The 23,196-nt window shown below is 46.2% G+C and overlaps 1 long non-coding RNA gene across 1 annotated transcript in view; it reads right to left on the reverse strand.

Annotated features, from left to right (window-relative positions):
• Nucleotides 1-715: 715 nt before the first annotated feature.
• LOC132814292 (uncharacterized) overlaps nt 716-23,196 on the reverse strand; it is a 32,124-nt gene continuing 9,643 nt past the window's right edge. The window contains exons 4-6 of the long non-coding RNA XR_009644352.1: nt 14,576-14,684; nt 10,550-10,655; nt 716-1,433 (exon numbers count right to left, since the gene is read on the reverse strand). This is a non-coding gene — a long non-coding RNA (uncharacterized LOC132814292). The remainder of the gene's footprint in view (nt 1,434-10,549; nt 10,656-14,575; nt 14,685-23,196) is intronic.

Genomic DNA, 23,196 nt, shown 5'->3' on the forward strand with positions numbered 1-23,196 from the left:
TGGATCAGCCATGGGAAATGCAGTGTTACAGGGGTGGAGTGCTCCAGATGGGATGCTCTTTGGATAGTTAGTGGGGTTTGATGGGCCTATGCTCGCCTTCCACACTGTCGGGATTCTAGTCTATGATTGACGATAAAGGCTCCAGAGCCGGGTGCCCTTGAAGAAGGAGCATGTAGTGTACATCAATGCTCTCGATGCCTTCAGATAGAGGTGGGCACCGCAGTGGATACAGTGCTTTATCTCCATTGCTCCCTCCTCTCCCCCAAATCTACTCTGATTTGGTCCCTTCCCACTTTGTCATTTGTAATAGTTTGCTTTGCCTGTAAGGAGCATTGTTTATAAATATTCAATTGGTTACACGGGTGGTTTACTGCTGGTGATTAGATGTTAACCAAAACCCAAATAGCTTAATGATGATGTTGATTGTGGGAAGGTTGCTGGGATCACATTTCTGGCTTGGTGAAGTGGAGAAAAAAAGAACGCTTCACTGCTCACAAAATGAGAACTAAACATCAGTTAAATCACAGAAAAGGTTCAGACAGAGAGGGAATATTTCCCTGGAGATTGAGTAACTGGAAAGTGATGATGTCCGGGAGTAGACAGGATTTGTTTTACAGGGCGTTTGAAATTTTTAAAAACTGTTATATTCAGATAGTTTCATTTCATTTCTTTTAGTTTTATTTATTGTGGAATAAACAGATACAACATTTTAACACTAAACTCACAAACCTTGTGTTAAAGATAAATGTTGAATAAAATCCATCATACCATCTCTCACTGAAAACTGATGTGGAAGTGCAATCTCCTGGAGAATCCCTGCCCACTCCTTCCTACCCGGGCTCCGTGGCTATATACATACCTGGGATATAGCAGCAGGAGGCGGCCATTCGGCCTTTCAATCCTGCTCCACCTTTCAATGGGAAACAGCTGACCATCCAGCTCAGTCTCCTGTTCCTGCTGTGTTCCAATCCCCTTTCATGACTTTACCTCGAAGAACTATATCTAAGTCCTCCTTTGGGTTCACTGCCTTTTGTTCCAGTAACGTTGCTGTGTTACTGTGTGGGTGTAGGAAGGGGTAATGTGATGGCGATGCCTTCTGGAGGATGCACTCAGCGTCCCTCATCATCCTGCACTAACATCAACTGGGTTTCAGCAACTAGAGATAGGAACCATTTCCAGAATATGGGCATCACTGGCTCGGCCAGCATTTATTCCCTATCTCTAGTTACCCTTGAGAAGATGGTAGTGAGCTGCTGTCTTGAATCATTCGCAGTCCATTTGGTGCAGATAGACCGACAATGCTGTGAGCGAGAGTGTTGCAGAATTTTGGCCAAGTTATTCTCTATCTTTGGTTCTTCAAATGCTGGTTAACATAATCAGGATCTGCATATGAGTTTGAGATTTCAGTCTGCAAATCTTCACCGTCTAGCACACTGCATAAAGGAATATGTACAGGTTAGGCATTCAGAGCAGACAATTCTAGTTTTTCCCCTTTCTTCCCCCAAAGCTGTAACTGTCCAGCCCACTTACTCTCTCCCACCATTCTGCCTCTGCTGTCCCTAATGTACCCGCCCCCATTCTCATGGAGTTACCGGTAAACAGATCCATACCACCACTTCCTGTCCTCGTTAGACTCTGCACCCTTTCTGGGTTTACTCCATTTCACTTCAGTTACTGCAAGGCAATAATGTTACAGCAGAATAAATCAAAAGGAGACAGAAATAGTGGTAGCAGATCCTGGACAGAAGAGGGTCCTTCAGTCTGGGAGAATGGGTCAGATTCTTCTTTGTTTCCCATTGTTTGTTTCCCAGCGTTATGACAAGTTGGGGATGGAACTTGGGCCCATGTGGGTGTGGTGACACTTTGACCCCCCAACCCGTCAATACTACAAGCTGATACGTTCCTCCTCCAGCCAATCACAATGTCAAATGCTTTTCGCTAATTACCCCAAAGCATATGCTCCAAAATCTGCCCATATTCTGTACATGTGCAGTTCTGGGCTTCCCCTCACACGCGTAGTCCCTGCCTCAGGGATTGTGGGAGTTGTAGTCCCCATGAAGCTACTGGATCCATGCTTCTGGAGAGTGAATGAAAAGTGTGGACTGGAGGGTGTTGTGTATAGGATCCCCATTCAGACATACAGGACATGTGGGCTGTCACTGGATTTTACTGAGACATCTGCTTCCACAAACTGCTTTCTGATGTAAGGAACATAGATTGCGGGGTGGGGAGGTCAATAAGGGGTAGCAGATTTTAAGCAGATGTAGCTGAGTGGTTAGCACTGCTGCCACACAGCATCAGGGACCTGGGTTTGATTTCAGCCAGATGTGACTGTGTGGAGTTTACACGTTCTCACCATGTCTGCGTAGGTTTCCTAGGGTGTGCGAGCTTCCTCCCACATTCCAAAGGTTAGTGGAATTGCCTATGCTAAATTGCCCACAGTGTCCATGTATGTGCTGTCCAGAATACTCTGTTGTGAATATGTATCCTATACTTTAATACAAAGCCTAGGTCTTTGACAATGAAACGCAAAGCACCCAGAAAACTTCGCCTCCCCTCGTAATCTGATAGAAGACTTCTGATAAATCTGGTTGAAATTAGAACACAGCTGGAAAGCTGGAAGATTAGATCCAATCCAAAATCCAGTGCTTAAACAAAGGAGACTACAATAGGATGAGGCAGGAGTTGGCTAATGTAAACTGGAAACAAAGACTTTACCGTGGGAAAGTTGATGGACAGTGGGGGAATTTTTCGAAGTGCTCAGCAAAAGTATATATCAGGGAAAAGGAAGGACTGTAGGAAAAGGAGCAATCTGCCATGAGTGGCTCAGGAAATAAGGGAGTCTACCGAATTGAAATAGAAGGCATACAAATTGGCAATAACCAAGGAGATACTAGGAGATTAGAAAAAACTTTAAAGATCAACAGAAAGCTAGATGGGATTGGGGGAGAAAAGTGATGAGTAGTTGTCCCCAGGGCCAGAATAGCAGTTTACACTGCTAGAGGGGAACCTATTGTGTGGGGAACATATGGCCTCTGTAATTGTTCAAGCACTTAACTGTTACCATAGAGGCAATCCTGATCACGTTAAAAATCACAACACACTCCAAAAGCTTGTACTTCCAAATAAACCTGTTGGACTATAACCTAGTGTTGTGTGATTTATAAGTTTGTCCACCCCACCCCAACACCGGCTCCTCCATATCAGAATCCTGATAGACAGCCCCACTGAAACTGAAGTGCCTGTCAGATACTTGAGAGAGCCACAGGGGTGTATGTTTTAAGCACAAAGTGCGAAAATGAACTAGACTTCCTAACTGACGGTTGCCATGGAGATAATACTGAGAGAGAGAGTCTCTATTCAAAGTCCCAAACCACAAAAGGTATAAGAATGGGAGCTTTACATTGGACAGGCGGGGAGTTACCTGATCCTGCCTGGAGGTGTTTTGCATGTACACTATCCAGGTAACTGCCATGTCTCATCAATAAAGACTCAAAGAAGACCTCTCAGAGTTCTGTACCTAGTTATTCCTATCCAGCAGGGTTTAGGAATGTGAGTACACAGCAGTCAGTCTTCACAGTGGAGGATATGAAGAACATGCCAGTAATTGATAAGGAGACTGAGGAAGGTGAGGACCTGGATATAACCATTATCATGAAAGAGTTAGAGCTGGGCAAGCTAATGGAGCTAAATGTACACAAGTCTCATTGCCCTGATGGAATACATCCCAGGATACCAGCAGGGTTAGTGGGAGAAATAGCAGATGCACTTAGAGTCATAGCATCCTGCAGCAGAGACAGGCCCTTTGGCCCAAATTGGCCTATGGCGATCCGGAATGTCCATCCACACTAACCCCATTTCCCTGCACTTAGCTCATCTGCTTCTGGCCCTTTCCTATCCATGTATTTATCCAAATGTCTTTTACCTGTTGTGAGAGTGTACCCCCCTCAATCACTTCCACTGGCAGCTCATTCCATATACATACCACCCTCTGTGTAAAACAGTTGCCCCTCAACTTCCCTTTTATTCTTTCCCCTCTAACCTTCAACTGATGCCCTCCAGTCCTTGATTCCCTGGGAAAAAGACTGAATGCATTCACCTTATCCATGCCCCTCATGGTCTTATACACTTCTAGAACAGTACCCACTCAGTTTCCTCTGCTCTAAACAAAAAACTCCTCGCTTGTCCAACCTCTCCCTATAACTCAGACCCGTGAGCCCTGAGAACATCCTTTTTAAATTGTTCTGCACTTGTTACAGTTTAATAACTGAAACCTACACTGCATTCATCATATTTCCAGTGTTTCCCCACGGCGCTGGAACCGACGTGACAACAATCCATGATCGAGAATGAACTCCTTTACAACAATCCCATTTTCATCGTATTTCCCATGGTGCAGGTATCCTTGTGTCTTTCTGGTTGCATGGTTAATTAAAGACTTGTCCTTCTACAAAGCAAAGCTGTGGCTTAATTGTTCCTGGGAAACATGCCATGAATTTTCAGACTTTCAGAAACAAATGAACTCTCTCTCCACAGTCACCACACTAACATGGACTTGGCTGTGTCTCAGTATTTTTTTCCAGTCACACTGAGATTTGAATAATTTGCCCACGGACAGAATAAACACCTTTCCTTACACATGAAAAGGCCAATGAATATTCAGACCGGCACGGATCAAGTAACTATCAGATCTGAACAGGAAATTCAATTTGAATTTCTCATCCACAAATCCGCCCTTTCAGTACCCTACACCTGAGAAAACAACTCACCGCATTAATACAGGATGGATCTTTATAAGATAATTATAGTATTAAATTGTAGTTTCATGTTTCTCAAAGTTTTAACTCTCAGTCTAACAATTTCTTTCTTCTGTGAACTGAAATCCAAACCAATCTCCTCACTCCTTCCCTCCACACCCAGTTCTCTCACTCTCTCTCTTATCTTTGAATTCAGTTTCCTAGCTCTTGTCTGCGGATTAAAAACCAAATCAATGAGTCTGACTCTGAGTCCACCAGGGTGGGGGGCGGGGGGTGAGGGGGGGATGCTGTTGCTGAATCCTCTGAAGACAACCATCCTGCATACACTGCTTCCTGCACACTCTGGCCAAAACCCGTCTTACTAAAATTAACCAAATTAGAACTCAAATTGCAGGTCCATCCTTGTCACTTTCCACAAAAACTCTGAATCTTCACAAAAAAGAGTTCTGATAACTTTCTGCAAAATGCTGCCCCACTGATAGTCTGATCACATGGCAGGGTACCAGGAAACAGGCCATTCCCCTGGGTCCTGCTCCCAGAGGGAGGAAGATGCCAATGACAGATTAATCCCTCACAACCACAGCCTCCTTCCCAGGCACTGTGCATACTCCCACAATTGGCCAGCACTGTGCCCATACACTGGTCTACCCTCCGACAGCACGTGCTCCCGGTCATACAGGAGCCTGGGTGATTGACAGCAGCTGCTGCCCAATATATCAGAATCTCGACAGTATGGAAACTGGCCCTTCGGCCAAACAAGTCCATACTGACCCTCCAAACAGTAACTTATACAGACCCATTCCCCTCCCCTATATTTACCCCTGACTAATATAACTAATACTATGGACAATTTAGAATGGCCAATTCACCTGTCCTGCCCATCTTTGGATTGGGGAAGGAAACCCGCTCAGACACGGGGAGAATGTACAAACTCCACACAGACAGTTGCCAGAGGCTGGAATCGAAACCGGGTACCTGGTGCTGTGAGACAGCAGTGCTAACCTTCCCGTCTTCTTCTCTATAGACAGGAAGGGGCAGGGCTGGAGAACTGGGGTAATGTGATTGCAAACAATGAATGAATGTGGAGGACACTGGGGGATGGACAGGTCAGTGAGGGACAGGAGCAGTGCAGCAGCAGGAGGGGATCCTGGACAAACTGAGCAATGGGAGAGTCTGACAGGAGAGAAACTACAGGAAGGTTCTGTTTAGAGGCTGAGGCAGGGACAGCTGGGAGACAGTATGGCCTGGTGGCTTGGGCAGGTTTTCTAATCAGCCTCTTCAAAGATGCTGTTCCGCAACTCTGAGCCCGATCCTCCTGGTCCAGAGGTAAGGACACTGCCACCATTTCCTGGTGGGCAAGGGATACGGGGACTGCCTTTCAAAAGGAACTCAACTGTGTTGGTGACATTAACAAGACTCAATATACAGTCACAGACAAAATGCTGGTGTACTTGAACTTCATCCAGAATATTAACACCTATAACTGGGCAACGCAGACCCCGATGTACAGAGTTAAATCCTGGATATTAATAACAGCTTTGTGCATGGGAAATCATGTATTATGAATCTGACTCAGTTTTTTTGAAGAAGTAACAAAGAGGATTGCTGAGGGCAGAGCATGGACATGATTTACGTGGACCTCAGTAAGGCGTTCGACAAGGTTCCTCATGGGAGATTGGTCAGCAAGGTTAGATCGTATGGAGTACAGAACTGGCCCGAAGGTAGAAGGCAGAGGGTGCTTTTCAGGCTGGAGGCCTGTGATCAGTGGAGTGTCACAAGGATCGGTGCTGGATCCACTACTTTTCGCCATTTACATACATGATTTGGATGTGAACATAAGAGGTATTGTAAATAAGTATGCGGATGACACCAAAATGGGAGGTGTGGTAGACAGGGAAAAAGATTACCTCAAAGTACAAGAGGATCTGGATCAGATGGGTGATGGGCTGAGGAGTTCAGTTTAGAAAAATGCGAACTGCTGCATTTTGGAAAAGCAAACTTTAGCAGGACATACAGTTTATAGTAAGTTCCTGGGGAGTGCTGCTAAACAAAGAGTCCTTGGAGTGCAGGTTCATAGTACCTTAAAGCAGAGAAGCAAGTATGTAGATAAGTGAAGAAGGCAGTTGGTCTACTTGTCTTTATTGGTCAGAGCATTGAGTATAGGGGTTGGGAGGTCAAATTGCGGCTGTACAGGACATTGATTCGGCAACTTTGTAATATTCCATGCAATTCTGGTCTCCTTCCCATCAGATGGATGTTCTCAAACTTGAAAGGGGTCAGAAAAGAAGTCCAGGATGTTGCCAGGGTTGGATAGGCTGTTTCCCCAGACTATCAGAGGCTGAACAGTGACCTCAAAGAGATTTTTAAAATCAGGCCGGGCATGGATAGGGTAAATAGACAAGATATTTTCCTTGCAGAGGGGGGGAATACAGAACTAGTGGAATGGAAGGGGAGGGTAGACAGAGAGGGGGTGGGCAGAGGGTCAGAGAAGGTGGGTGGATCGAGGGGGTTGGGACAGAAATGGGTGGGGACGGATAGGGGGGATAGAGAGGGGAGGTACAAAAATGGATGGGGACGAAAGCGGGATTAGAGAGGAGGGGAACAGACGGGGAGGGTACAGAGGGGGCGACCGACGGAGGGGTGAAAGAGACAGGTGTGCAACTGACAGGGGGGCGACTGACAGAGGGGGCGACAGATGGGGGGACAGACTGACAGATTGTGGGACAAACCAACGGGGGGGGTGCGACCGACAAGGTGGGGGGGGCGACAAAGGACTGACTGACAGAGAGAGGGGGGCAAACCAGACAGAGTGGGGGGAGATGGGGGAAGATGGAGAGTTAGTTTATAGATCTACAACTCAACCCTGTTCGTGTTTTCTCCTCCTCACCTTAATTCCCTCTGAAGGGCTCAGAACAACTGCATAGTTCCTGGAAAGTGGGATTTCAGGGAGATCAGGTGCTGAACGTGGCATTTGGGACACTGACCTTTAATGGAATGCGCTGGTCAATAAATGGACTCTCGTTTGACTCCACAGTCTGTGTGGTGTTTGCACATTCTCCCCGTGTGTCTGCGTGGACTTCCTCTGAGTGCTCTTAATTTCCTCCCACAAATCCAAAGCCATGCAGGTTAGGTGGATTAGCTTTGAGTAATGGTAGGTTACAGAGTTAGGGTGGAATGCTGTTCCGATGGTTGGTATGGTCTCATGGGCCGAAAGGCCTGCTTCCACACTGTGGGGATTCTGTCACTGAGTATAGGGGTTAGGAGGTCACGGTGTGGCTGAGTAGGGCATTGGTCAGGCCAGTGTTAGAATACTGCATTCAACTGTAGTCTCCCTGATTTCAGAAAGATGTTACCAGAATACGACTCAACCTCTTAATGGCAAGTTCCTGGGAAGTGTTGACAAACAAACAGACCGTGCAGTGTAGGTTGATAGTTCCTTGAAAGTGTGGTTGAAGGTAGACAGGTCGGTGAAGGTGGTGTGCGGTATGCTAGCTGTTATTGGGCAGTGCATTGAGGATAGGAGTTGGGAGATCATGTTTCGGTTGTACAGTTTATTGGCTCGGCCACTTTTGGAATCCCCAGACTGCTTTCAATTCCAGTCTCCCTGTTACAGGAAAGATGTTGGAAAACTTGCATGAGTTCAGAAAAGTTTACTAGGATGTTGCCAGTATTGGAACATTTGAACCATAGGGAGAGGCTGAATAGGCTGAGGCTATTTCTCTGCAGCACTGGACACTTTAGGTGGCTTTATCGAACTTTATAAAATTATAAGGAGCAATGATAGGGTGACTAGTCATGGTTTCTTTTTTCCCAGGGTAGGGGAGACCAAACAAATGTGAATCTTTTTCCCAAGGTGGAAATGACAAATCCTAAGGGGAGATGGCAAGTTTAAATGATATGAAAACCGAACCAACTGCAGATGCTGTAAACCAGGAAGAGAAACAGAAGTTTCTGGAAAAGCTCAGCAGGTCTAGCAGCAGGTGTGAAAAGAAATTAGAGTTAACGTTTCTGAGGAAGGGTGACCAGACCCCAAACTTTAACTGATTTTTCTTCACAGATGCTGCATGACCTGCTGAGCATTTCAACATCAGTGCAAGTTTAAAGGGAGTGGTTTGGAGTATATACCTGAGAGGAACTTTACGAAGTTTATAAATTGTAGTGAGACCACATCTGGGAGTAATGACAGAAGTTTTGGTCCCTTTATTTGAGGAAATACATCATTTCATCAGAGGCATTTCACAGAAACTTGACTGGGATGAACCCTGGTTCGCAGGGATTATCTTTTAAGAAAAGGCTGAAGTAGTTGGGACTCCACTCACTGGATTTGGGAAGAATGAGAGGTGATCTCATTGTAACATGTAGAATTCTTAAGGAATTTGACAGGGTAAATACTGAGAGGATGTTTCCCATCATGAGGGAGTCTGGAAGCAGATTTTGGGTCAGTCACGGAATCACGGATTCTGTTTTAGATTCGTCAAGTTTAAGGCAACACCAACACGGGTCAGGGGTTTCAGTAGCAATGGAGCTGGGGTGATGTGGAGACAAGCAACATTTTAGAGATTGGAATTCCTGGTGTTTGTGATTGTGTAGATGTCTGATCAGAAGGTCAACTTGTGGTTACAGATATGACAGCAATATTGTGAAGAGTATGGTTCTATCTCAGATAGTTCCCAGGGAGAGGAAGGGGGTTAGCAGTAAGGGAAAGGAATTTGTAATAGCAACTGAAGGCAATGAGTTTAACCACTACAATGTTTCATTGGGGGAAACTGCAGCCAATCGCGTAGTGGGAGCGTGATGAGCAGTTTGATAACTGAGTAATGGAGAGGGATGATGGGGAGGGAGAGCTGGGCATTGTCAGTGTACATGTGAAACCTAACACGGTGCTTTTGGACGATGTCACCTCCTGGCAGTATGTAGGTGAGAAACAGGAGGGACCAAGGAGAGATCCTGAAGGGACACCAAATACAAGGAATTCAGAAAGAAAAGGGAGTGTGGAGATGGAGGAGGTGTTTGCAACAACGGTGAGGTCAAATATTAGTTTGTAGCCGAATGGGAGAGAAGGACATAACCAGAAAAGAGAGACAGATAGAACAAGGAACAATATCTGTGACTTAGTGAGGGGGAGTGGTGAGGAGGAGGCGCAGCCTAACACCAAAAACACTATTTCTACATTAGTGACGTCACCCAACTCCACCCTAGTCTCAGCTCATTTACTGAAACACTCGTCCATCCCTGTGTTATCTCCAGACTTCGTTATCAAACACACTCTTTGCCAACCTCCCACATTCAACTTACATGCAATCTCAAGAGTATCTAAAACCCTACTGTCCAAGTGCTCACTTGTACCAAAATTTGTTGATCCATCAACAAGCAACAATTTAAAATTCTCACCCTTGATGTAATTCCTGGCTGTGAACATCCCTGTCTCCCTGCACCACACAACCTGTGAGACCCCGACAACTCATTTTCTTTCAGATTCCCAACGATATGTTTATTCATTGCTTCACCTGTCTGGCTGTTTCTCCTGTTGCCAAGGCAACACTGTCTGGAATTCCCACCCTAACCCTCTCAGACCTGCTTTCCTCCTGCTTTCAGGTATTCCTGAAAACCTGTTTATTTGGCAGTTCTTTTGATCACCTGACCTAATATCCCCATCTGTGGCCTTATGTCAGAAGCTCTCAATAGTATTTCTGTGGAATTATAAACTTTAAAAAAAACAAACTGTTGTTGATTTGCACATACATTGTCAACTCTTCACTGTCGCTGAGTGAATAATCTATAACAGCTCTTACCCAACCACATTGTGGGAGCACCTTCACCACATGAATTGCAGCTGTACAGGAAGTCAAACATCACCTTCTCCACAGGCAATGGGGCTTTGGCACTGATCACTGGTATCTGTGGAGGGAGAAACAGTTGATATTTCAGGGAGTGTAAAATGCATTATAGGGAGGGAAAATGGTGCAGCATTTGGGATTTTCAAATTGGTGTTTTACAATGTGCACTACGTTCTGTAAAACCTCTCATTCCATACCGTGAAAATTTTCTTCTCTTTCTGGTCAATACGTCTTTCCTTTCCCCTGCCCTGCACCTTCACACATTTCCAATGTCTTGGTCACAACACACTGTGCTGTCCGTGAAGTTTACCACGTGGTTGAGTATTGTCCCGCCCCTCATTCACTCCGATTGGTGAAGCAACAACTAGCACCTCTCGCCCCCGTTCCCCCATTAACATCAATAATCCGAGGCCCATTGTGGGCTGGAGCATGCTCAGTGCTTCCTGCTTTTGCTGCTGTTCATCAGGTATAAGAGAGAGAGGGCTCATCCCTGTTTCTCCTGATGTCAGACAATAACAACAACTACCTGCATTGTATAGAGCCTTTCACATTGACAAATCTCCTAAAATGCTTCACGGATGATGGAAACGTTGATTAAAGAGAACGATTTTTAGATACATCTTTAAGGTGGACAGAGGGGGTTAGGGAGGATATTCCAAAGGTTTGTGTCCTCGGCAGCTCCAATTGTGGAGTGATATAGGTGGGCAACAGCTTACAATGGAGACAGTTAGGGGCTAACCATAGGTTAAGAACCCCATGTCGAAGCCCCCTACCCCACACACCAGACCTTGTCCTCACAGCCTGTCATTACACACTACCTAAGGTTAGCCACTAACAGTCTCCATTAACAGCTAGTCACCCTCCCCCAGCCACATTGTTATCCACTCCTTTATCCAACCGTTCTTCTCACTCTATTCCCACCTTTACTCCTTATATCCTCCCCCCACACTATCTTCTGCAAATAAACTGACTTTTTTTCCTCAGTAACATCTGTTCTGTGGAAGGGACACCGGATCTTAAACTTTAACTCTGATTTCTCTTCACAGATGCTGCCAGACCTGTTGAGATTTTCCAGACCCTCCTGGTTGTTGTTTCTGTTTTACATCTTCCGCAGTTCTTTTGGTTTTAATTTACCGGGAGTTTGTAATTCAGGTCCAACAGCCTCTGTCCCAGTCCCTGCTGTCTCTCCCACCCCCACCCAGTGACACTGCACCTGCACAGCTCATGGACAGGTGTTGTCTTGCTGGCCACACCCCTCATTCACTCCCATTGGCTGCAGGACCACACAGACTCTCCTCCTATTGGTCTGGAGCTGCCATCAATCAGCCGGGCACCATTGTCATGAGAGTGGTTGGCTCCTCCCTCTCTCTGCCCTGGGATGAACTTCATCATTCACAGTGAATAGAGCAGTATCACCCAGCACATGGGCTGGGGGCTATTCAGCCCATTGGGGCTGTATTCTCTCTCTCTCTGGAGATGCTGCAAATCTGTCCCAAGTCCCCTCCCATGAGCCCATAGCCTCCCAAATCTTTCCTTAAAAAGTAAAATTCCAAGTCTGTTTCAGAATACCTGCTGAATCTGTGTCGTTCAGACTGTTCCAGATGCTCAGAGCTTACTGAGTAAAATAGCGTTCACATTTTCACCTTGTATTATTTGCCAATTACTTGAAAATAGTTACTAAAAATTGTGACAGTGTTAACAATTCCTCTCTCTCTCTGTAAATTCAAGACCTTGCAACCAAATCTGCACAAGATCGAAATCACTGCTTCACCTTCTCAGCTCCAAGGATAATTATCTGTGCTTCAGCTAGCTCTGCACAAAAGAGAGGAATGCATCTTAAATTATCAACATCAAAGAAACAGACCTTCGGTCCAATTCGTCTGTGCCAACAAGGAATCCTAAACTAATGGATTCCCATTTACCATCTATTGGCCTGTATCCATCAAATCCCTTCCTATTCATGTATCCAATTGGAAGCCTTTTAAATGTCGGGATTTTATCAGCCTCCACTACGTCATCTGGTAGCCCCTCCCATACACACACCACACTCAGCTTGAAAACGTTGCCACTTAGATCCCTTTTAAATCTTTGCCCTCTCAACTTAAACCCAGGTGCTCTAGTTTTGGACCCACCTAACCTGAGGAAATAGGACCCCAGCTGCTCACCTTATCCACGCCCCTCGTGATTTTATAAATCTCAATGAAGTCACCTCTCAGTCTTTGACTCACCTGAGAAAATAGCCACAGCCTATTCAGCCTCTCCCTGTAGCCCAAATCCTCCAATCCTGGCAACGTTTTTGTAAATCTTGTCCAAACCTTTTCAAATTTCACAACATCCTTCCCAGAACAGGGAAATTCAAACTGAAAACAGAACTCCAGAAGTGGCTTAATCAACATCCTGTCCAGCCAAAATATGACGTCCCAGTTTCTGTATTCAATGCATTGACCAATAACGAAGAGCGTTAATGGAGTCCCATTTGCCAGCGGTTCACCCTTATCCCTCTAAATCCTCCCTCTTCATGTACCCAATCAGATGCCTGATTCCAAGAACAGGGAGATTGGAACTGAAAACAGAATTCCAGAAGGGCCTTCATCAGTGTCCTGTCCAGCCACAATATGACAGCACAACAGCTGCATTCAATGCATTGACCAATAACGGGGAGCGTACCAAATGCTGCATTCATTCCCCTGCCTACCTGTGACTCTACTTTCAAGGAACTATGAACCTGCACTCCAAGGTCCCTTTGTTCAGCAACGCCCCTCAGGACTTTACCATTAAGTGTATAAGTCCTGCTCTGATTTGCCTTTTCAAAATACAACAGCTCACATTTATCTAAATTGAACTCCGTCTGCCATTCCTTGCTCCAATGGCCCATCTGATCAAGATCCTGTTGTATTCTGAACTAACCTTCTTCACTGTCCATGACATCTCCAATTTTGGTGTCTTCTGTAAACCTACTGACCATACCTCATATATTCACATCCAAGTCATTTATTTAAGGGCCCAATATCCATCCTTGCAGCACATTACTGCTCACAGGCCTCCGGTCCGCAAAGCAACCCTCCATCATCATCCTCTGTCTCCTACCTTCAAGGCAGTTTTGTAATGGCTTGCTCTCCCTGCATTCCATGTGATCTAACCCTGCTAACCAGTCTGCTTTGTGGAACCTTGTTGAATGTCCATATAAACAACATTCACTGCCTGGCTTAATCAATTTTTTTCGTCACTTCAAAATACTCACTCAAGTTAGTGAGACCCAATTGTGCATGTACAAAGCCACATTGACTCTCCCTGATCATTTCTGTCCCGCTGCGCCTTCCTTGTTCGGTCCACACCCTCCCACCAACCCACGCTCCACACCCTTGACCCTCCCTTGCCACCACGGGAGATGTAAAACATGCGGTCACACCTCCCTCTGACGTCTGTCCAAGACCCCAAAATGATCTTTTCACATCAGGCAGAGATTTGCCTGCACATCCCAAAACCTCATCTTCTGAATATGGGAAATTTAACATGGTTCATCCAACTAACCTACACATCTTTGGACTGTGGGAGCAAACTGGAACACCCGAAGGAAATCCTCACAGACACTGGGGAGAATGTGTCAACTCCAACACAGACAGTTGCCCGAGGCTGGAATCAAACCCAGGTCCCCGGTGCTGAGGAAGCAGCACAAACCACTGAGCCACAATACTGTGGGATCTTTGATGCTGATGAGCTGCCCCACTAATACCTCAGTCACTCATCCTGCCTCATTTCCTAAGAGGCAGCGATGACGGAGTGAAATTAGACAGTTAATTCAGAGACCCAGATAACGTTCTGGGGACAAGGGTTTGAATCCCATCACGGCAGATTTTGGAACGTGAATTCAATAAATATCTGGAAAAAATAATCTAGTGATGACAGGAATCCATTGTCAATTGTTGGAAAAACCAATGTGGCTCACTCATGACCTTTAGGGAAGGAAAATGCCATCCTTACCTGGTCTGGTCTGCATGGGACTCCAGACCTATAGCAACGCAGTTGACTCTTAACTGCCCTCTGGGTAAACGCAGCAATAAATGCTGGCCGAGCCAGTGACAGCCTCATCCTGTGAATGAATAAAGAAAACAGGTCAGGTTTTGTTCCTTCTCTAGTAGGTACATCCTACAAACTCAATCAGAAATGTTCTCGTACACACTGAACAAATACCTTTCCATCCAAGCCCTTAAAACTACAGCATTCTGAGGCTATGTTGGTAAAGTTAAAACCACTTATCATTGCATACATATTATTCTTACAGATATCTGAGGTCTCCTGGTAAAATTGTGTCTCAATTCCCTGCTGACTATTGGGAGAGGGTCTATAACACAATCCCAGTACGATGGTCATCCCTTTCGTATTTCTTAGTACCAACCAAATAACTTGCCTGGATGTACTCCCAGGAATATCCTTCCGAAGCCCAGCCATAATGTTATCCCTAATCAAAAACACCTCTCCCACTGCGCTGTTGGTCCCTTTCTATCCTTACTATAGCATCTATACCCTGGAACATTAATCTGCTAGTCCTATCCATCCCTGAGTGATGCCTCTGTAATTGCTGTAATATCCCAGTCACATGTTCAAAACCATACCCTGAGCTCATCTGCCTTCCCCGTCAGGTCTCTTGCATTGAAATAAAAGCAGTGCAACTGGTCCGTCGCACCTCATTCTGTGACTTGCTCTTGCCTGCCTTGACAGTCTGACCGGTGAACAGTACCAGCCTCAGACTCACCTCTTTTCTCACTATCTCTTTAGGATTACCCCGACTCCCTCACTGGTTTAATGCCTCCCGAGTGGCACTAGCAAATCTCCCTGCTCATCAGGACCCCATGCTTTCCCCTTCCTATGCCATTGGTACCAATGTACAATGTCCTCCCACTGGTTATTCTCCCTTTTGAGAATATTCTGCTCCCTCTGTGAGACACTGGCACCAGGGCAGCACCACCTCATTCTGATGTCTCACTGTCAGCTGCAGAAATGGCAGACTGTGCCCCTGACTAGAGAGTCCCCCATCACCATCGATCGTGTGGAAATGGATATACTTCACATTATGTTAGAAGCCAGTCTCAGTACCAGTAACTTGGCTGTCAGTGCTACATTCCCCTGAAAGTCTATTACCACCTACATTTTTCAAAACCGTGTACTTGTCTGAGATGGGGATAGCCAGTGGAGACTCCTGCAGTACCTACCTACCCCTCCTAGCTTTTCTGGAGGTAACGCATCTACCTGACTGTATCTGCAGTATCTTGCAATCCTGAGACGGCCACATATCACACCCCCCGGCTCCTGTTAACTCCTCACTGCCTTTAATCACTCCTCCACCAATCCATGTGATCCAATAGGATTTACAATCACATTTCCTGCAGACATAATCATCAGGATCATTGAGACTCTCCCTAATCTCCCACATCCGACAGGAACAGCACGCCACTCTACAACAGGCCATCTCTCCACCTTCACAACCTACAGACCAAGACAAAGGCACAGTCTTACTTCTCAAAAAATACTGCCCGAGATTAGCAATGCTTACATTTCATATCTTAAACATTTAATCAAGAGACCCAAAGACATTAAAAAGAAATCCTCACCTTACTCACTATTGTAGATTTAATAAAATGAAGACGACTAAGATTGATATTTGAAGAGACTGAAACTCACTGAGCTGATCCCGGCTCTGAGTACTTCCAAGGGGAGGTCTCTCTGAGGGCAGCTGTGAAATGTCACTGTTTCTCTTCTCTGCCCACTCCATTTCCAGAGAGATTTTTAACATCACAGCAAGTCAGCTCAGAGAGGTCACTGCTTGGTTTTATTCACTCGGGGTTGCCTTTGCTGCCCAGACCAGTATTTATTGGCCACCTTCACTTGTCTTGGAGAAAGTGGTGGTTAACCGCCTCCCTGAAATGCTGCAGTCCATTTACACCACAGTGATGTTTGGACAACAGTCCCCCTCTGGCCCCACAACCCTCCCTGTCTCAGTAATCCCCCTCCGCCTTCAGAAATTACATGTCCGTGGCATCAGATTTTTATTTAGATTCATTTTTGTTTAATAAACACCCCTCCCCCGCAAAAAAGTGAAATATTTCACCCCCAAACAAATTTCTGTTGATTAACCTTTTGGAGAGGCCGACACATGGACGTTGCACATAGTTCCATCATTCTACGTGAACATTCTTTAAACATTGCTAAAAAGGGGAGGCAATGGCTTAATGGTATTCCTGCCAGATGAGTGACATGTGCAATGTTCCGAGGATTAGGGTTAGAATCGCAACATGGCTGTGCGGACATCAGAATCCAATACAATCTAGAGTGAAAAGGCAAATGATGACCATGAAACTACTGTCGATTGTCAGAAAACCCATCTGGTTCACTCATGTCCTGTAGGGAAGGAAACGGTCATTCTCACCTGGTCTGGCCTACATGTGACTCCAGACCCACAGCAATGTGGCTAGCTCTCAACTGCCCTCAGGAAAAATACATTAAACACTGTTAACAAATACTCCGCAGGAATCATTGAAAAACTGTCTGTTCCCTGAACTAAAACGGAGTTTCAGCTTCACCTTCTCCCTGTCTCCCCTCGCTCTGTTTACACCCAACTCCAAAACACTCTCATTGAGCCAAGCAGCCCTCACAGTGCAGCCCTGTCATTTTCATTGTCTGCTCACACCTACACTGCCCTCAGCCTCCTGTACTGTTCCAATGCATCTCAATGGGAGCTCAGGGACAGCATCTCATCTTTCAATGCAGCCCTTTGTAACCCCAGAGTCAACATGGACCTCAGCAGTTTCTGAATGAACAGACCGTTGTCAGAATCTGGAACGTTCCACCTGAAATGGTGCTGGAATTCGAGTCCAAAAGGACTTTTGATGGGAAGTTTGCAGTTAATTGAAAATATGAAGTTTACAGGTTAACATCATGAAGTGAGTGATTGTAAGATCACTCAGATTTAGACCCAAAGAGACCAGGTGTAATTTGGATAAATCTGTGCTCCCTCTCAGGCCAATAGCTCCTTCCTCAGCTGCAGGGCCCACAACATAGCGCACACCCAAAGGGTGATCCAACCACGAATTTGTACATCTTCCTGCTTAACAAAAATATTGGAGATATTTTCCACAAACCTTTCTCCTTCCACATTTAAACGTCAATGATATTCAGATCCTGATGACTCCATTGACTGTAAAAACTTACTTTTGAGATCCCAGCCTCAATTATTCTGATTTAATATCCTATGAAATGAATTCTCAAAACAAAACTCAGAGCCAGTGCAGGAAGAATACAAGACATACTTTTCTCTTGGTATGTGACTGATGTGTAAATGCCTCTCTTCAAATCGTACACCACCCCCTCCCCCCACATCCCCCATCCCAGAAAGAGGACATGTCCATGCCCCTCACTGTACCTTGCCCCCAATAAAGATGGCGGCCATATCCCAGGACCTGTCACCGCCTGAGGGCCGCAGCCATTTACCCATCTGCTGCAAACGCGGGAAAGAGTTTCTAATTCAGATTAATGACCCGCACAGAGTGTAATTAAGACTTCCCAGTCAAAAGTGACTCATTGTCTCCGTCTCCGAGGCCACTCTCCCCTTCCCTGTTTGCCTCTCCCGCATTCACCAACGGCTGAGTCACGTGACACTGCACAGGCGGAGTTACTGGTCACGTGTCATCCCACTGGCCACGCCCCTCATTCAATCCCATTGTTTGGATGACCAGCTGGTTCCACTTTGTCCACCAGTCCCACCCCCTTTTCCTATTGGTCCGAAGCTGCCATCAATCAGCTGGACCCCATTGTGAGGTCAGTGGTGGGATCCTCCCCCTGCCTGAATCAAACCCGGAAGGTGGATGGATGGGGTCAATCAGGAACAACAAGCAGGAGGTGCTGGGAAAGCTCAGCAGGTCTGGCAGCATCTGGGAACAGAAATCTGTCCAGTGGCCCTTCCTCAGGACCGATGGGAGCTGGGAAAATTAGAATCCTGGCAGTGTGGAAACAGGCCATTCGGCCCAAAAGTCCACAGCGTCCCTCCGAAGGGTATCCCACCCAGACCCATTCCCCTACCCTATTACTGTATATTCCTCCTGACTAATGCACCTAACCTACACATCCCTGAACATTATGGGAAATTTAGCTTGGCCAATTCAACTAACCTGCAGATCTTTGTACTGCAGGAGATAGGGATTAATGAGTAAATAATGGGCAGGGACAGGACCCAGAGAGAGACCGGAACATTTGGAAAGACAAAGGAGTGGATTACGATCTGGCTGGGAGGGTGCATAGCTGTTAATGGAGGGGACAGGAACCTGTGTCTGGCAGCATCTCAGTGGAGGTGGCGGAAATGGCGACTGATGATCGACGTTCTGCTGCAAAAAACAGACCCCGAGCTTCCAGCTGCCTGTCACTATAACACACCTGGCCAACACCTCTGTCTCATGCTTACTGCAGTGTTCCAGTGAAGCCAGAACATACCAAAATACCAAATATTTCAAGGACTGCAATTTCCCCTCCCATGTGGTCAATACCATCCAATGTATCTCCTCCACTTCCTGCACCTCTGCCTTTGAAACCCACGCCTCCAACTGCAACAAGGATAGAACACCCCGCAAGCTCCCCCCACCCACCCCAAGTCCTTACCTTCCACCCAGATACAACACATCAGCTTCTGCCATTTCCACAAGCTACAATCAGACCGCACCACCAGATTCTGAAGGGGTTTGACAGAATAAATACTGATGTGTCTGAGGGTAAATACTGAGGGGGGAGTCTGAAACCAGATTCTGAGCCAGTCACCGAATCAAGGGTTCTGTTTCGGATTCATCACGTTTAAGGCAACACAGACACGGGTAAGGGGTTTCAGTAGCAATGGAGCTGGAGTGAGGAGGGGACAAACAACGTTTAAGAGATTGGAATTCCTGGTGTTTGGGATTGTGTAAACGTCTAATCAGAAGGTCAGCTTCGCGTCAGAAACAGCTGCAATATTGTGAAGAGTGAACTGCAATATTGTGAAGAGTGTAGTTCTGCTGTATAGTTCTCAGTGAGAGGGAGGGGCTCAGCAGTAAGGGAAAGGAATTGGTCAGGCAACGGGTTTAACCATGACAATGTTTCATTGGAGGAAACTGCACCTAATCGAGTAGTGGGAATGTGGTTTGCAGCTTGATAACTGAGTAACAGTGGAGTAATGGAGAGGGATGACGGGGAGGGAGAGCTGGGCATTGTCAGTGTACATGTGAAACCCAACATGGTGCTTTTGCACAATGTCACCTCCTGTCAGTATGTAGAGGAGATACAAGAGGGGCCAAGGATAGATCCATGAGGGACACCAAATGCAAGGAATTCAGAAAGGAAAGGGAGAGTGGAGATGGAGCAGGATTTTTCAACAACCATGAGGTCAAATATTAGTTTTTCACAGAATGGGAGAGAAGGACATAACCAGAAAAGACAGAACAAGGAACAATATCTGTGAATCGGTGACGGAGACTGATGAGGAGGGGGAGGAGAGAGAGTTGGAAACTCTATGGTTTACTGAGATGAGGGTAAAAGGGTCAAGATGAGCTCTGATAAGGCTTGACCGGGATTGGAGAAAGTTTGGACAAAATCCGGGAACACCACGTGAGGCAGTTTGACTCAGTGGGAGGGAGGGAAGCAGCAGATCGGATTGTCTCAGTCTTAGTGACAGAGAAACTCCATGTGCTCCAAACTCTTGTTGGTGGAGAGAAGGATGGAGGAGACAGGATGATGGACAGTGTTTCACAAAGAAACAAAACCTGGGTAAGTGATATTTAAAGTGAGTGAACAAACCTAATGTATTTAACTTTTACCCAAAATATTAAAACCAATGACAGAAATCCTGGTTCGAATCCCAACTTGGCAGATGGTGGAATCTGAATTCAAGAAAAAATAACTGGAATTAGGAATCTACTAATCTCCATGGAACCATTGTCAATGGTGGAAAAATATCCTGCCAACCCGACAGTGGCCCAGCCAGCTACTCACTGTATTAATCACTGCAAAGTCTCAACAAAGGAATGAAACTGGATGGACCACTCAGCATCTGACAAGGCACCAGAAAATACAACCACAGAATCAGCCCTCTCGATGGTGCAACGTCCTCCAGACTAACATCTGGAGTTTGGTGTCAAAATGTGCAGAGCTGTCTCACAGACCAATCAAGGAACAGCCTGACATACTCATACTCATGGAATCAACTCTTACAGACAATGTTGAAAATGTGTTGCTGGAAAAGCGCAGCAGGTCAGACAGCATCAAAGGAGCAGGAGAATCGACGTTTCGGGTATGAGCCCTTCTTCAGGAGCCCTTTTACAGACAATGACCAGATACCACCATCACCGTCCCTAGATATCGAGAATGTGGTGATGGAAAAGCACAACAGGTCAGGCAGCATCCGAGGAGCAGGAGAATCGACGTTTCGGGCATGAGCCCTTCTTCAGGAGCCCTTTTACAGACAATGACCAGATACCACCATCACCATCCCTAGATATCGAGATTGTGGTGATGGAAAAGCACAACAGGTCAGGCAGCATCCGAGGAGCAGAAGAATCGACGTTTCGAGCCTAAGCCCTTCATCAGCCTGACCTGCTGTGCTTTTCCAGCACCACACTCTCGACTCTGATCTCCAGCATCTGCAGTCTTCACTTTCTCCTGAAATCTCTGGATATGTCGTGTCCCACCAGCAGGACAGACCAGGCAGAGGTGGTGGCACAGACAGGGAGGATTTGCCCTCTGAGTACTCAGCATTGACTCCGGACACCAGGAAGTCTCATGGCTCCTGCTGATTACCACGCTCCGTCCTCCCTTGGCTGATGAATCACTTCTCCTTCATGTTGAACAACATTTGGAGGAAGCACTGAGGAAGTAAAATGGTGTCAAACGTACTCTGGGTACAGGATTTCAATCTCCACAATCGAGACTAGCTCTGCAACAGAATTACTGACTGAGCTGGTCAGGTCCTGAAGGACATAGCTGCTCAACTGAGTCTGCAGCAGGTGGTGAGGGAACCAACAACAGGGAAAAACATACTTGATCTCATTGTTATGAACTGACCAGTTACAGATACATCTGTCCATGACAGTATCGGTACGAGCGACCATTGCACATTCTTTTTGGAGACACAAGTCTTGGCTTAAAGTTGAGAAAAACTTCCATTGTGTTGAGTGACACTATCACCGTTCTAAATGGGACAGACTTTGATGAGATGTAGGAACGTAAATTGGATCTCCCTGAGGCACTGTGGGACATCAACAACAGCAGAACTGTACTCCAGCACAATCTGTAATCTCATGGGTTTGTAAATCCTGCTCTCACCCATCACAAAGGACAGGAAAGGAGGGCATGCCCAGAGCAGCACCAGGCATAACTAAAAATGAAGTGCCAACCTGGTGAAGCTACCAAACAGAACCATCTGCATATCAAACAGCATCAACAGCAAGCAACAGAGTTAAGTGATCCCACAACCAATGGATCAGATCAGAGCTCTGCAGTACTGCCACACCCAGTTGTGAACGGTGATGGACAATAAAACAACTCACTGCAGGAAGCATCACAGATATCCCACCCTTACTGATGGAGGGGCCTCACACATCCATGCACCAGATAAGTCAAAAGCATTTGCAGCCAGAAGTGGGATGCTCCATCTCAGCCTTCTCCAGTGGTTTCCAACATCACAGATGTGAGTTTTAAGCCAGTTTCATTCAGTTTGAATAACATCAAGAAGTGGTTAAGTAGTGCAAAGGCTACGGGCCCTGCCAATATCCTGGCAATAATACTAATGCCTTGTGCTCCAGAACTTGCCACCCGCCAAGCCAAGTACCGCTCCAGCACTGGCATCTACTGACATGGTGGAACATTGCCCAGGCATGTTCAACAGAAAACACAGGGCAATCCAACCAAGCCAATTTCCCTCCGTCAGTCCACACTCGATCAGCAGTAAAGTGATGGAAGATGTCACCAACAGGGCTACCAAGCAGCAGCTGCTCAGCAACAGCCAGCTGAGTGACACTCATTTCAGGCTCCACCATGGCCACTCAGCTCCCGATTGTGTTACCGCCTGATTCACAACCTGACAACCAGCTGAATCCCAGAGGTGTGGTGAGGTGAGGGGGACAAGACCACTATTTCGAGCTGATTCTAACATTGTATTAGCTCATATACTCTCATCCACCTTGTGTTATCTCCAGACTTCCTTATACAAACACACTCCTGGCCAACTTCCCACATTCAACCTCCCTGTTATCTCAAGAAAAACTAAATCTCTGCCCAAGTACTTCCTCGTACCAGAACTTGTTGATCCATCAAAAGGCTGCTATTCATAATCAACAACATAGAGCCACAGAGATGTACAGCATGGAAACAGACCTTTCGACCCAACCTGTCCATGCCGAACAGATATCCCAACCCAATCTAGTCTCACCTGCCAGCATCCGGCCCACATCCCACAATTTAAAATTCTCACCCTTGATATAATTCCTGGTTGTGATCATCCCTAGCTCGCTGCATAACACACCCTTTGAGACCTCGACAACCCATTCTGTTCGAGACTCCCAATGATCTGTTAATTCATTACCTCACCTGTG

Source organism: Hemiscyllium ocellatum, unplaced genomic scaffold (assembly GCF_020745735.1).
Source record: "Hemiscyllium ocellatum isolate sHemOce1 unplaced genomic scaffold, sHemOce1.pat.X.cur. scaffold_795_pat_ctg1, whole genome shotgun sequence".
Taxonomy (NCBI): Eukaryota; Metazoa; Chordata; class Chondrichthyes; order Orectolobiformes; family Hemiscylliidae; genus Hemiscyllium; species Hemiscyllium ocellatum.